Genomic DNA, 15,792 nt, shown 5'->3' on the forward strand with positions numbered 1-15,792 from the left:
TTACAGAAATCTGTTTTGCTTGTTCAAGTTCTCTAAGTGTGCACTGCTTTTATACCAAAAAAAATTTTTAATGAGCAAGCAACAAGGTTTTACAATTCACAAGTATATTAATAATTTGGAGAAGAAGTAATGATTGATTCTGAAGTGAAATATGCAATCAAAAGAGTGAAAAAAGGGCAGATCTTGAGCTGAAAGTTAACAAATCCAAACTGTCATTTTCTCCCTTAAAGCACTCAGTTACACTCAAAAGATTCCTTCTCACAATCTAGTCCTTAGTTATTATTGCCAGAAACGTCAAATGCATTTGGGCTCTAAGGCATGTGCATCAGTTGGCAACAGTCATGCACCACTTAATGAAGGAGGTATGTTCTGAAAAATGTGATGGTAGGTGATTTCGTTGCTGTGAGAACATCACAGAGTGTATTTACACAAACCTAAATGGTACCGTGTTTCCCTAAAAGTAAGATCTAGCTGGACAATTAGCTCTAATGCGTCTTTTGGAGCAAAAATTCATATAAGATGTGGAATTATATTACATTACATTATTATTATATTAGACCCAGTCTTATATATAGTAAAATAAGACCAGATCTTATATTAATTTTTGCTCCAAAAGACGCATTAGAGCTGACTGTCCGGCTAGGTCTTATCTTCGGGGAAACATGGTATACATAGCCTACCACACACTTGGGCTATATGGTATAGCCTACCTCACATACGCTACAAACCTGTGCAGCACAAAACTGTACTGAACACTGTACTGAGCAACTGTAACATAATGGTATGTATTAGTACATCTAAACATACCTAATATAGAAAAGGTACAGTATAAGAGATAAAAATGGCACAGCTGTATAGGACACTTACCATAAAAGGAGCTTGCAGGACTGGAAGTCACTCTGGGTGAGTCAGTCAGTTTTCCATAGTTGCTGTACCAGTTTACATTCCCATCAACAGTGTATAAGGGTTCCTTTTTCTCCACAACTTCTCCAACACTTGTTTATTACTTGTCTTGTTGATAACAGCCATTCTAACTGGTGTAAGGTAGTATCTCATTGTGGTTTTGATTTGAATTTCCCTAACAGCTAGTGAAGCTGATCGTCTTTTCTTATATCTGTTGGCCATTTGTATGTCTGTTCAGGTCCTATACCCATTTTTAATTGGATTGTTTCTTTTATTGTTGTTGAGTTGTACGAGTTCTTTATGTATTTTGGATACTAGCCCCTTATCGGAAGTGATGTTTGCAAATATCTTCTCCCATTCAGTTGGGTGCCTCTTTCTTTTCCTGATGGTTTCTTTTGCTGTGCAGAAGCTTTTTAGTTTGATATAGTCCCATTCATTTACTTTTGCTTGCCTTTGAAGTCAAATTCATAAAATCCTCTTTGAACCCAAGGTCCGTAAGTTTAGTACGTATGCGTTCTTCTATGCCGTTTATTGTTTTAGGTCTCATATTTAGACTTTTGATTCATTTTGAGTTAATTTTGGTGTACGGTGACAGCAGTCTAGTTTCTTTCTTTTGCATGTGGGTTTCCAATTGTCCCAGCGCCATTTATTGAAGATGCTTTCTTTTCTCCATTGAATGCTGTTGGCTCCTTTGTCAAAAATTATTTGCCCATATATATATATATGGATTTATTTCTGGGTTCTCAATTCTGTTCCATCAGTCTGTGTGTGTTTTTCTGCCAATATGACGCTGTTTTGATTGTTATCACTGTGTAGTATAATTTGAAGTCAGGAAGTGTGACATCTCTGACCTTGTTCTTTTTTCTTAAGATTGCCTGGGCTATTCAGGGTCTTTTCTAATTCCATACAAATCTGATAATTTTTTGTTCTATTTCCTTAATAAATGTCATTGAGATTTTGATGGGGATTATATTAAAACTGTATATTGCTTTGGATAATATGGCCATTTTAACTATGTTGATTCTTTCAATCCATGAACTTGGAATATCTTTCCATTTCTTTGTGTCTTCTGCAATTTCTAATAAAGCCAGACAACCAGTTTTCAGTGTAGAGATCCTTCACATCCTTTGTTACATTTACGCCTTGGTATTTTATTCTTTTAGTTACAATTTCAAAAGGAATTATTTTCATTTCTTTTTCTGAAATTTCTTTGTTAGTATATAGGACATAATGGATTTCTGTACACTGATTTTGCATCTTGCAACTTTACTGTACTTGTTTATTGTTTCTAATAGTTTTTTGGTGGGATCTTTAGGGTTTTCCATATAAAGAATCATGTCATCTGCAGAAAGTGACAATTTGACTTCTTCATTCTCAATTTGGGTACCATTTATTTCTTTCTCTTGCCTGATTGCTCTGGCAAGGACTTCCAATATTATTTTGAATAACAGTGGTGAGAGTGGGCATCTTTGTCTTGTTCCCGATCTTAGAGGAAAAGCTTTCAGTTTTTCACCATTAAGTTTGATATTAGCTGAGGTTTTATCATATATGGCCTTTATTAAGTACTTTCCTTCTATACTCATTTTATTAAGCTATATAATCATAAGAGAACATTGTGTCTTGTCAAATGCTCTTTCTGCATCTACTGATATGATCATGATTTTTATCCTTTATTTTATGTGGTGAATGACACTGATCAATTTACATGTTGAACCATCCTTGTGCTCCTGGAATGAACACCACTTGGTTGTGATGTATAATCTTTTTAACGTATTGTTGTATTCAATTTGCTAGTATTTTGTTTAGGATTTTTGCATCTGTATTCAGAGATACTGGTCTGTAGTTTTCTTGTGTTGTAGCTACAACGTTTTGGTATCAGGGTAATGTTGGCCTCATAAAATGAGTGAGGAAGTATTGTCTCTTCCTTAACTTTTTGGAAGAGTTTGAGAAAGACAGGTATTAAATCATCTTTGAATGGTAGAATTCACTAGTAAAGCCATGTGGTCCTAAACTTTTGCTTTTGGAGAGGTTTCTGATGATTGATTCAATTTCCTTGCTGTTTATCAATCTATTTAGGTTTTCCAGTTCATTGTGACTCAGTCTAGGAAGGTTGTATATTTCTAAGAACTTGTCCATTCTTCTAGGTTATTAAATTTGGTGGCATAAAGTCTTTCATAGTATTCTTGTATGATCCTTTGTATTTCTGTGGTATCTGTCATAACTTCTTTCATTTCTGATTTTGTTTGAGTCTTTTCCCTTTTCTCTTTAGTGAGTCTATTGTCAATTCTATTAATCTTTACAAAGAACCAGCTCTTTGTTGTATTAATTCTTTCTGTTGTCTTTCTGTTCTCTATTTCATTTAATTCTGCTCTAATTTTATTTAATTTTTATTTCCTACCTTCTGCTGACTTTGGGCTTCATTTGTTCTTTTTCTAGTTCTTTAAGATGTAATGCTAGGTTATTTATTTGGTTTTTTTGTTGTTGTTTCTTGAGATAGGCCTGTAATAATACAAACTTCCTGCTTTGGCTGCATCCCAAAAATTTTTATAAGTTGTGTTTTCATTTTCATTTATTTCTATGTAGCTTTTGATTTCTCCTTTTATTTCATCTTTGACCCACTCATTCTTTAGTAGCAAGTTGTTTAATCTCTACATATGTGTGGCTTTTCCCACTTTGTTTTTGTAGTTGATCTCCAATTTCAAAGCCTTAGTCGAAGAATATGCTTCATGTAATTTTAATCTTCTTAAATTTGTTGAGGTTAGTTTTGTATCCCAACATATGGTCTATCCTTGAGACAGTTCCATGTGCACTAGAAAAGAATGTAGTCTGACATTCACGGATGAAAGGCTCTGTAAATGTAGATTATGTCCACTTGGTCTAAGACGTCACTTAAGGCTGATAGATCCTTATTGATTTTCTGCTTGGATGATCTATCCATAGCTGTCAATGATGTATTTAGGTCCTCTACCATAACAGTGTTTTTGTCAATTTCTCCCTTTGGTTCTTTTAGTAGTTGCTTTATATATTTTGGTGCTCCCTGACTGGGAGCACATATATTGATGAGTGTTATGTCTTCTTGACGCATTGTCCATTTTATCTTATGAAATGTCCACCTTTGTCTCATTACCTTTTTTATTTTGAAGTCTATTTCATCAGATATAAGTATGTCTATACCTGTTTTTTTCTGGATTCCATTTGCTTGGAGTATTGTTTTCCATCCTTTCATTTTGAGTCTATATTTGTCCTTGTAACTGAGATGTGTCTATTGAAGGCAGCATATGGTTGGGTTTAGTTTTTTTGATCCAATCTGTTACTCTGTGCCTTTTTATTGGTGAGTTCAGTCCATTTACATTTAGGGTGACTGATATATGAGGATTTCCTATAGCAATTTTATCTTTTGTTTTCTGGTAACTCAGTGTCTCCATTGTTTCTTTGCCTTTGTTTCTGTCTGTTATTTTAGTTTGGTGGTATTGTAGAATTTTTTCCTCTGTTTCCTCTTTTTTTATGTTATGAGTCTCTGTTCTTTTTTAGAGTGGTTACCATTAAGTGTACGCAAAAGACAGTTTCATATATACAGTAGTCCTTTTTTTCATCATGCATCTTATCTCCAGTCCCTTTTGCAAATTCAGTTATTTAGCCCCTCTTCTTTAATGCTTTTGTTGTCACAAATTATGCCTACTTATGTTGTGAATTCATTTCTGAGTTATAGTAGCAAACTGTCCTCTTCTTTTTCTTTTTTACGTCTTTATATACTTTAACCTTTATATTATATTTAGGTGACTAGTACCCTATTCTGAGTAGGGTTTGCCATTTCCTACTTATTTGTCTGTTAGTCATCTTACTCATAGTTTTGCATCCTTCTTTTTGTTTTAGGTAGAATAACGCCCTTCACAGTATTGCCTGTAATGCAGGCCTTGTGGTTCAAAAGTCCCTCAGCTTCTATATCTGGAAAGGTCTTTACTACTCCTTCATAGCTAAAGGATAACTTTGCTGGATATACTGTTCTTTGCTGGTAGTTTCTCTCTTTCGAAAGTTTGAATATTTGATTCCATTCCCCCTAGCTTGTAGAGTTTCTGCTGAAAACTCTGATAATACTCTAATGGGCTTTCCTTTATAGGTTACTGTCTTCTTTTCCCTGGCTGCCTTGAAAATTCTTTGTCATTAACTTTTGACAGTTTCAGTATAACATGCCTTGGAGAAGGCTTTTCTTCATTGAGATAATTAGGTGTTCTGTTTGCTTCTTGGATGAGGATCCAGTTATTTCCATAGGTTTGGGACGTTTCCTTTGACTATATTTGTTTGAATAGGCTCTCTGCTCCTTTCACCTCTCTTCTTCTGGTACACTCATTATTCTTGCATTGCTCTTTCTGATGGAATCACATACTGTGTTTCCCCGAAAATAAGACCTAGCTGGATAATCAGTTCTAATGCACCTTTTGGAGCAAAAATTAATATAACACTCAGTCTTATTTTAATATAAGACCTGGTCTTATATAATGATATATGATATGATATATGATATGATACGATATATGATATATGATGTGATATATGATATGATATAGGATATGATATGATATAGAATATGATATGATATACGATAAGATATACTGGGTCTTATATTAATTTTTGCTCCAAAATATGCATTAGAGCTGATTGTCCAGCTAGGTCTTATTTTCAGGGAAACACGGCAATTCTTGTAGAGTTCTTGCATTTCTTTTAACTCTCAAATCTCTCTTCTTCCATCTGAGTTATTTCCAGATTTCTATTTTCAACATCACTGATTCTTTCTTCCAACTTGTCAGCTCTATTTCCTAAGCTTGCTATTTCACTCTTCATCTCTTTTATTGAGTTCTTCAGCTCCAGATTTCTATTTGGTTCTTTTTTAAAATGTCAATCTCTTTGGTATTCATTTTGTTCATTAATTTTATTTCTGAGTTCATTAAACTGCCTATTTCATTTTCCTTGCAACTCATTAAGGTTTTTTTCAGAACTGCCATCTTGAATTCTCTGTCATTTAAATCATGTATTTCCATTTCTTTAAGCTTATTTTCTGGACATTTTTTCATTCTCTGAGCTGCCTTACCACCTTGGTGGTTCAGTGCAACTGACAGATTATTTCTCCTCGTAGGCATTTATGGGAATGAGTACTGCAGCAGGTTTATATGAAGAGGTCTTTCTTTTGTTTTCCAGTAGGTAACGCTGGAGCATTTTTATTTCCTCTTGCGCTATTCCAGCTTCTCGCAGTGGAAGATTCCCTGGGGAGGTAGGCATCTCCTCTGTGACCAGACTGCCTTGGTCCCGTAGGAGAATTTGGTGAGTAATGAGGTTCTGAGCCCCTGAAATACCTGTGCTGCCCCTACAGCCAGACACAGTGCTGTGCTGCCTGAGCTGTCTCTCGTGCCCCTGCTGGGATCAGCTGTGAAGGGGCGAGGCGGGGTGGGCTGGGAGAGCCTGCTGGTGTGTTTATGGCTTTGTTCTGCTCTGAACAATGGTGACTACCTGACCACAGTTGCTTCGCCCCTGTATCTCATCCCTTGTTCTGGGATTAGCCACAGTGTGTGTCTGCCGCTCAGGAACTCTCTCTCCAGTTCCCAGTGCTGTAAATACTCTGCTCTTTCACCCGCCATTCACTGCTACAGTTTTTTCTGGGGCCTGCTGTTAGCTCTCCTGGGAGAATGCAGGGAGGCAAGCTCTAGGAAGGAGGCAGCCAGGCTCCGTGGCCTTGTATTCTGCCTGGCAGTGAGGGCTGTTAGACCACAGCTGTGGCACTACTGTATTCAGTCTCCGCCCCAATCGCTGAGTTCAGCCATATTACACGCTGATCACTCAAACAAGAACGCTCCAGGCCACAGAAAGTGCACGTGCAGCCTCAGTCCTCCCCTTTCCTGGGACCCACAGTGAGCTCCAGGCTACGTCCACAGCAGCAGTCTCTGCTCTTTTCCCTTCCCTCCTCCTATTTGCCCTGATTCGCCCACCTTCAGATGTTTCGATGTGCAGATCTCTCAGACATGTTTGTATGTTGTGCAAGGAGTCTTTTGAATTATAGCTGTTCAACTTGTGGTGACTTCAAGGGGAAACCCCTCATGTAGCCATGTTTCTGACCTCAACTCTTCTATAATAACACGTAGCTTAAAACAAACACATTACACAATCATACGAAAATATCCTTTCTTTATATCTTATTCTATATGCTTTTTTCTGTTTTAAAATCTTTTTTAACATTTTAAACATTTTTGTTAAAAACTAAGACACACACATACACACACACACACACACACACACACACACACTAGCCTAGACCTACACAGGGTCAGGATCATTAATATCACTGTCTCCCACCTCCACATCCTGTCCCACTGGAAGGTCTTCAGGGGCAATAACATGCATGGAGTTGCCATCTCCTATGGTAACAATGTCTTCTTCTGGAATGCCTCCTGAAGGACCTGCCTGAAGCTTTTCTTGAGGAGGTGTCACTCTTTTTTAGAAACATATCCCTAGTGATTTGCTTGAAGCAGATAATGCACCATGAACATTACTCTCTATTTATGACAACCTTTTGGTGTTGGGGTCCATGTTTTCTTACTTTTTAAGGGACCTAAGTGGAGAGCAAGAACCATCACTGATTTTCCACTTTTGTAGTCCTTAATCACTTCTAATTTCATTTCCAGGTCAATCACTCAACGTGGCTTCTTACTCGCAACATTAGCAGTGGATTTTATATGCTTAAGGGACACTATGAGATTAAATCAAGCACAAGATAAAATGCTGCAACCAAGAGATGGGGTAAACAGGAGATGTCTGAGGCTGCTACCAGCATAACATAACATACTGTTTTATAGCAAACTTGTTTTTATAAGTAGAAAAAGTACACTCTAAAACAATAAAAATATATAGCATAATAAATACATAAACCAGTAACATAGTTATTATCAATTATTAATTATTATCAATTGGTAGTCATAATTAGCAAACATTCTGTACACAGTTTTACGTGCTATACTACTGACACCATAGTAGAGCTGTTGACACAAGCATCACCACAAACGCATAAGTAACGCGACGTACTACAACATCACTAGGCGACAGAAATTTTTCAGCTCCATTATAATCTTACGGAACTACTGTCATATATGTGGTCTGTCACTGACCAAAACATCTTTATGCAGCACATGACTATACATCACAACCAACCACAGATGACAGCTTGGGGAACTGTGATGCCATGGATTACTAGCATTCCTTGTCCACTGGCTAGGAGATCAGTCAGCACTGTGCTCGGGCCCAAAGGCATGACCTAACTAATACCCACACCTCAAACACCTAGAACCCCTAGGCACCAAATCAGTATCAGTGGGAGTTCAATCAACAGACAGAAACTACACAGTAAATTAAACAGAGAGAGTTTGACATAAATAATTATTAAATTATGATAGGATACCGTGTTTCCCTGAAAATAAGACCTAGCCAGACAATCAGCTCTAATGTGTCTTTGGAGCAAAAATTAATATAAGACCTGGTCTTATTTTATTATAATATAAGACCAGGTCTAATATAATATAATGTGATGTAATGTAATGTAATAATATAATATAAGACCGGGATTTATGTAAAACTGGATCTTACATAAGACTGGGTCTTATATTAATGTTTGTTCCAAAAGACACAGTAGAGCTGATTGTCCGGCTAGGTCTTATTTTCAGGGAAACAGGGTAGTAACTATAAAGACATAACAGGATAGTGAGGGGCAGGAAAGAGGGATCCCAAAGGGGCATGAGGAAACTCTGGGAGTGATGGTTATGTCCATTAACTTCATTATGGTGATGGTTTCACAGTTATAATTCAAATATCTAAATATCTCAAAGCTTTTCAAACATACACTTTAAATATGTACTTTATTATATGTCAATTATAAATCAATAAAGCTGTTTTTAATTTTTTAAAGAAAAATAATAAACTATGATAAAAATAAAAAAAGTAAGCTAAGGGAAAATACCCAAAAGGGATGAACCTGGAAAAAGGGTCCCCTGGAAGGCTGGCGTTTCTCATTGGCGGAGGTATGGGCACAGCACACTAGATAACAGAGAATCTCACTGGGTTGTCCAAAACCAGAGCTGGTGCAATTTTACCAGGCAAGTAGGAAACAATCCTCTGGAGTACAGGCAAGGCGGGGCTGGTGGGCAGTCAGGACACTGCTGCAGGTACAATGCCTGCAATTCACAGTATCCATGTCAAGAGAACTGCAGGGAACTATTTCCTGGGGTGTAGGCAAGCCAAGGCGGGCAGGCAGGCACGCAGACGTAATCCAGACACTGCAGGCATGAGGCTAAGGTGGGCAGCATCCACTTCAGAAGGCCTATGGCAAGGTGGTCACCAGTCTGCACTGGGGCTACAAGATCACTGAAGCCCCGTGTTTTCTAGGTCCATGGCTGAGGCAGAGCACCACCAGATATCCCCTCCCACATGTACTGCTGACAGACCACGCATCAGAAGCAAGGAAAAGGAAAACAGCTCATGGAAACTAAGAAGGAAAAAACTCCTTCTTCTTGTAAGTTCCCTCTAGAATTTTCCCCCTCCAATACCTGACAAAGCTTAACATGCCTCTTGGTAAAGGAAAAATCCTTAAGAGTCCAGTACATTATGCATAACAGGTATTGAAGGGTGACCTTGGAGCAGAAAGAAAATAGATAACTGACAGTTATTTTTTTAACAGTATTTAAATAAGGCAGTGCTTTTCTCACTTAACAGGGAAAAGAGGTAAGTGAATATATGGCGATTACTGTTATCAAGATCCAATATCTGAAAAAGGTGCCCATTGTCTCTTTGAAGTATCATTTATTTTTAAGTCACACTAATTTCTTATTCTAGTCTTGGCTATTATCCACGTGTGTTTTAAAATAAAAATGTTTTAAATTGTACAATAATTGATTGTTGTGTATATTAACTTCTAGAGGCTGCCCACTTTCTTTGGCTTGTGACCCTTTTCTCCATCTTCAAAGCCAGCGATGGCGGGTGGATTCTTTTTCACATCACATTATTCCAAACTCCTCTTCTGCCTCTTCCTTCTACTTTTAAGGACACTTGTGGTTACACTGGGCCTACCAGATAATCCAGAATAATCTTCTCACCCAAAAGTCCTTAACTGCTTGCAAAGTTCCTTTTGCCATATAAGGTAACATATTCACAGCTTCCAGGTATTAGGATACGGACATCTTTTCGGGGAAAGGGGGGTCATTATTCTGTCTACTACAGTAAGTATCCCATTTCTCATCAAAATTTCAATTCATTCATTTATATAGTATGGATTGCTGTTCTATTCAATGTTTTATAATATAGTAGTTATTATTTGGATGCCCAATTGTTCCCAGTTTGGCCAGACAAGGCCCATTCAAAAGGCCCCTGTGTGTTTTTGACATGTTCCCATCATTCTGGAACACTTATTGTTTTCCGGCACAAGATTTTTCCAGTCCCATCCTGTACTTTTTCCTGACCCGGCCCTGAAATGAGCCATTTCTCCAAGGAAAATATCCCTGTTTGTAGGAATCTTACACTCAAGTATTTGGTGAATATAGAGCATCAGGTCAACTTACTACCAAATGATTAAGGTGGGCATGGGGGGAAGTTCTCTATACTGATCTTACAACTTTTCTGGTACTTTGTGATTCCAGCAAAATGAAAAATATTATTTTATTTTAATAATAGAATGTCTTCCAAAATTCAAAATAAATTAGTTGAGGCTTGTCTAAATGTTACTAGTAGAGATAACTGAAAATTTACCAGCTCTAAAAATCACTGTGATTTCTCTCAGAACCTGACAAACTGAATTTAGCTTTTAAAGTGTAATGGCAAAGACTATAATGAGAAATGTAATATAAGAGATCAAAGGTCTAATCCTGGCTCCATCATTTACTGACTTAAGTTAATGCCACTGTAATTAGCCTCTAATCTTCATACATTATTCATTACGTTGATATCTAAAAATGTTTATGGCTTTTCTTCTAATACTAAAAATAATGCTCATTGGAAGGTATAGATGAAATATTGGTTACCCATAATGTTAACATTTACAGGTAACATGAGTATTTGTCCTCGTGTGTTACAGTTTGTTCTCACAGGTTCTAATATAATCTTGCTCTCCCAGCCTCACTTTCAGCTCTCCTTCCGCACTGCCGCCCAGCTGACCTAACATACAAGGCACAAAGGCAACAGCCTCATAATATACTTCTTAACCAGCCATCTTGAAGTCTAATCTCATCTTCTACATCACTCATCTCACTCACAGTGCTTCTCATTCTCTGATCCAACCATGAGTGAGTCTTCTTCCCATATATATTTATATCATTTGTACCACACTGTATTATGATTTGCACGCTTTTACTTAAAGTTGTATCATTTTCCCTTGTTATTAAAACTCTTCATAAGCATTATGTTAACAGCTGCTTAACGTCACATTATATGGCTAAATCATGTCTTTGCCTATTCCCCTACTGTTCAATCTTAAATTGAACCCAACTACAAATTCTGTAATAAATAAAAATAATTCTATGATAAATATAAATCTCTTTCCACATCTCTCATTATTTTCTTAGGATTGATTCCTAGATGTGGAATCACAATGCCAAAGAAACATTTTTAAACTTTATACACATTGCCAAAATGCTGTCTAGAAAAAATGTTCCCTTTTGTATTTCCATATAAATGTGCATTTCATTGCACTGATTACCCTTTTCTCATCATTGTTGGTGTTAGATGAAGTTACAAATGATAAAAACAGCTAATGTTTCTTGAATGCTTACTACACTCTGGCAAAGTACTGAACATGCATTACTGCCTTTAATCCTCACAACACTATTAACAGAGGTAGGTTCTACTATTTTTCCACAAAGATAGGAAACTGAGAGTTACATTAATAACATATAATAGTGCCTATATCAAGTTCTTATATCAAGCACTTTATAAATATCCGCTCTTATTTTTTAAGTAACTTGCCCAATGACACCTCTTAAATAGTGGATCCAGGATTCAAATACCGCTCTGTGTCATGAAATGCCAGCCTTTCTAGGGTATCCAGTTATTGTATAAATATGTATTTCTTTAATTACTGGTTGAAATTGTTCACATGTCTGTTCATAATGAAATTTTAAGACTAAATTTAAAAACTTCTTTCAAGGAAAACTAAGCAAAGTAAACTAAAGTATATTAATGATAATTTATATATTCAAATCATCTTCCATTCCAATCTTATTTTTATCATTCAGGAATCTCTAAACCAGATTTGGGGATAAATATGTTTTATTTCTAAGGCTTTCACTGTAACATCAGAATTAAGTCAATAATAATAATAACTTTTAAAATGAATTATTATATTCATACTTTTCTCTAAGCTTAAAGAAAATAAAATGTTCTACCTTCTATTTTAATAGCCAAGTACATGTAATATGTTACCTGAAATACAATAGCATAAGTATAATTAAGTAATCATTTAACACCATGCTAAAAGGACACCCCATATTATTCACATCCAGAATAATCACACATCATCAAGATCAAGATTCTTTAGTGTTGCACTTTCTTATTTACCTAAATAAATTACTGTTAAAAGCAATTAATGCTATACACAAAAACCAGTTGTTTCTATACATCAGCAATGAACAATCCAAAAATGAAATTTAAAAAACAATTATAGTTATGTTTAGGTATCCAAAACACAATACCCATGAATAAAGTGAATCACGGATGTCCAAGACGGTGGCAGCAGGAGGCTGTTGAGCTCGCCGCCACCGTGAGCACACTGAAATATGCACGTCGAGAGAGCAATTACTCCTCTGGGACAACTGAAGTACAAATGAACTGCTTCTCGACAACGGAGAGAAGATAACAGAGAAGGCTGGGAAACTGGGGTATTCTCAGTGAGCTGCGGGAACTCTCCAGACTGAGGATGCCAGTGAACACCACTGTGTACATCCCGCTCCACCTCCACAGGGCGAGGGGCAGCTCTGTGAGGGTGCTCTGCCGACCTGCAAGGTCACCACAGGGCAATCCCCGCCACTGCAAACAAAAGGAGCAAGAAGAAGCAACAGGGCGTCACCACACCCCGGCCTCCGTGCCCGCAGGCACTCCAGCCGAGCAAGCCAGTGCCCCAGGGACATACGCCACTGCCCAGCTTCACCCAACCTGTCAGAACTACCCAGCACATACAACACAACCTACACAGGTCACTTCTACACAAGATCGCTCTCTATAAAACAAACAAGAGAGACGGTATAAAGGCGGCGGGAGGGGAGGGCGGGACCTCTCCGAGAACAGCAGGGATTGTTGGGCATACAGGTGCCAGTGAGAGCCATGACCTACGTCCCCCTCCACCCCCACAGAGCAGGCGGGAACTTTACCCAGGTGCTCTGGCCCACCTGCAAGGGCCCGGCAGAGCAGTCCTGGAGACATCGCCCAGCCAGTTATGGCCCTAAACAAAGGGAGCAACAGGATGAACAGAGCTCTATCCCTGCACCTGGCCTCCCGCCCGGGCCACTCCAACCCCAGGCTGCAGAGGCACTTCAGCTCCAACTCCCTGCCAAAGGCACCCAGCACACACAGCCCACATCAAGGCCACTTCTACACAAGGCCATTGTTTTCAAGACTGGGAGAGAGAGCTATTTTGTCTAACTCATATAAGTAAACCTGGAAAGTAAAAAAAAAAAAAAATGAAAACATAGACTATCTTTCAAATGAAGGAACAAGAAAAATCCCCAGGAAAAACCCTAAGGAAGCAGAAATATAAAGAATTCAAAGAAATAGTCATAAGAATGCTCACCAAACTTGAGAGTGGAATAGAGAAACTTAGGGACAATTTCAACAGTTAGAAAGTATAATAAAGAACCAAGCAGAGCTGAATACAATAAGGGCAATAAAAAATACATTAGCTCATCAGATTAGCTAATACAGAAGGAGACTAGTCTGGAAGACAGATTTTCGCAGACTAGTAAAAATCAACCAATCGAAACAGCAAAAAATAATTTCAAAAACATGAGGATAGATTAAGGGATTTCTGGGATAACATCAAGCATATAAATATTCACATTATAGAGATCCCTGAAGGAGAAGAAAGAGTAAAAGGAACAGAAACTTTATTTAAAGAAATACTGACTGAAAACATTATTAACCTGGGACAGAAAACAGACATCCAGGTCCATGAAGCATCCAAACAAGACGAACCCAACAAGACCCACACCATTTGTAATTCAAATGGCAAAAGTTAAAGTACAATATTGATTCTTTTCTGGTTTTTGCAGCACAAGGCCCAACGAGCAGCAAAGTCTCCCGTGATACCTTCTACAAGGCGGTGCGGGAAGTCCTGCATGAAAACCAGTGCAAAGCGCCAGTTTTTGGAGACAATGGAGCTGCAGATCAGCTTGAAGAACTATGAAGAACAGACGCTTCTTGGGCACCATCAAGCTTAAATTCACCCTCCACTCCCAGTTCTCTGTCTATGTTCTGGGGACCAGCAGCACTGTGATGAGGCTAAGGCGGTAGATATTCCCCACATGGACATCGAGGCCCTGACAAAACTCAACAAGAATGAGAAGCTGGTCAAGAAGCTGGCCAAGAAGTGTGATGCCTTTTTGGCTTCAGAGTCTCCAATCAAGGCCGGCAAGTTCCCTTCCTTGCTGACCCACAATGAGAACATGGTGGCCAAAGTCGATGAAGTGAAATCCATAGTCAAGTCCCAGAAGAAGGCCCCATGTCTGGCAGTGGCAGCTGCCATATGAAGATGATAAATGAAGAGCTTGTGTACAACATCTACTTAGCTCTCAATTTCCTGTGTCATTGCTGAAAAAGAACTGGCAGAACGTCCAGGCTTTCTACAACCAGAGCACGAGGGGCAAGCCCCAATGCTTGTACTAACACACAGCTTAATAAACCATGCTGCTACCATTAAAACAACAAACAATCTTGAAAGAAGAGGAAAACAAACAATTCTATACAAAGGATGCCCCATAAGGCTATAAGCTGATTTTTCAGCCACAACTTTACAGGCCAGAAGGCAGTGGCAGGACATCTGTAAAGTGCTGAAGGAAAGAAACTTAGAATAATTTACTCAGCAAGGCTATTATTCAAAATTGAAGGATAAAGAGTTTCCCAAACTAGCAAAAACTATTATCATTAAACCAGCTTTATAAGAAATGTTAAAGGATCTTCTTTAAGCAGAAAAATAAAGGCCATAACCAGAAATAAGAAAATATGAAAAAGAAAAATAAATACAATGAACCAGACATTTTAAAAGATATAACAGGGGCCGGCCCGGTGGCTCAGGCGGTTAGAGCTCCATGCTTCTAACTCCGAAGGCTGCCGGTTCAATTCCCACATAGGCCAGTGGGCTCTCAACCACAAGGTTGCCAGTTCAATTTCCTCGACTCCCGCAAGGGATGGTGGGCAGCACCCCCGCAACTAAGATTGAACACGGCACCTCAAGCTGAGCTGCCGCTGAGCTCCAGGATGGCTCAGTTGGTTAAAGTGCGTCCTCTCAACCACAAGGTTGCCGGTTCGAGTGGTAGGCTGTGCCCCCTGCAACTAGAAATGGGAACTGGACCTGGAGCTGAGCTGCGTCCTCCACAACTAAGACTGAAAGGACAACAACGTGAAGCTGAATGGCACCCTCCACAACTAAGATTGAAAGGACAACAACTTGACTTGGGAAAAAGACCTAGAAGTACACACTGTTCCCCAATAAAGTCCTGTTCCCTGCCCCCAATAAAATCTTTAAAAAAAAAAAGATATAACAAAAGTTAAAAGGAAAAAGTACCAAACTCAACTCAAAGTATAATAAGTAATTAGGAGATACAGAAGACTAAAAGAGGTAAAATAAGGCATCAAAAATATAAAATGTGGAGGGGG

At 38.3% G+C, this 15,792-nt stretch overlaps 1 protein-coding gene and 1 pseudogene across 2 annotated transcripts in view; one reads left to right on the top strand and one right to left on the bottom strand.

The window, feature by feature from the left end:
* RNF13 (ring finger protein 13) overlaps positions 1 to 15,792 on the bottom strand; it is a 137,087-nt gene that overhangs the window by 110,256 nt on the left and 11,039 nt on the right. The window lies entirely within an intron of this gene.
* Positions 13,246 to 14,946, top strand: LOC141567896 (large ribosomal subunit protein uL1 pseudogene; annotated as a pseudogene).

Source organism: Rhinolophus sinicus, linkage group LG01 (genome assembly GCF_036562045.2).
Source record: "Rhinolophus sinicus isolate RSC01 linkage group LG01, ASM3656204v1, whole genome shotgun sequence".
Classification (NCBI taxonomy): Eukaryota; Metazoa; Chordata; class Mammalia; order Chiroptera; family Rhinolophidae; genus Rhinolophus; species Rhinolophus sinicus.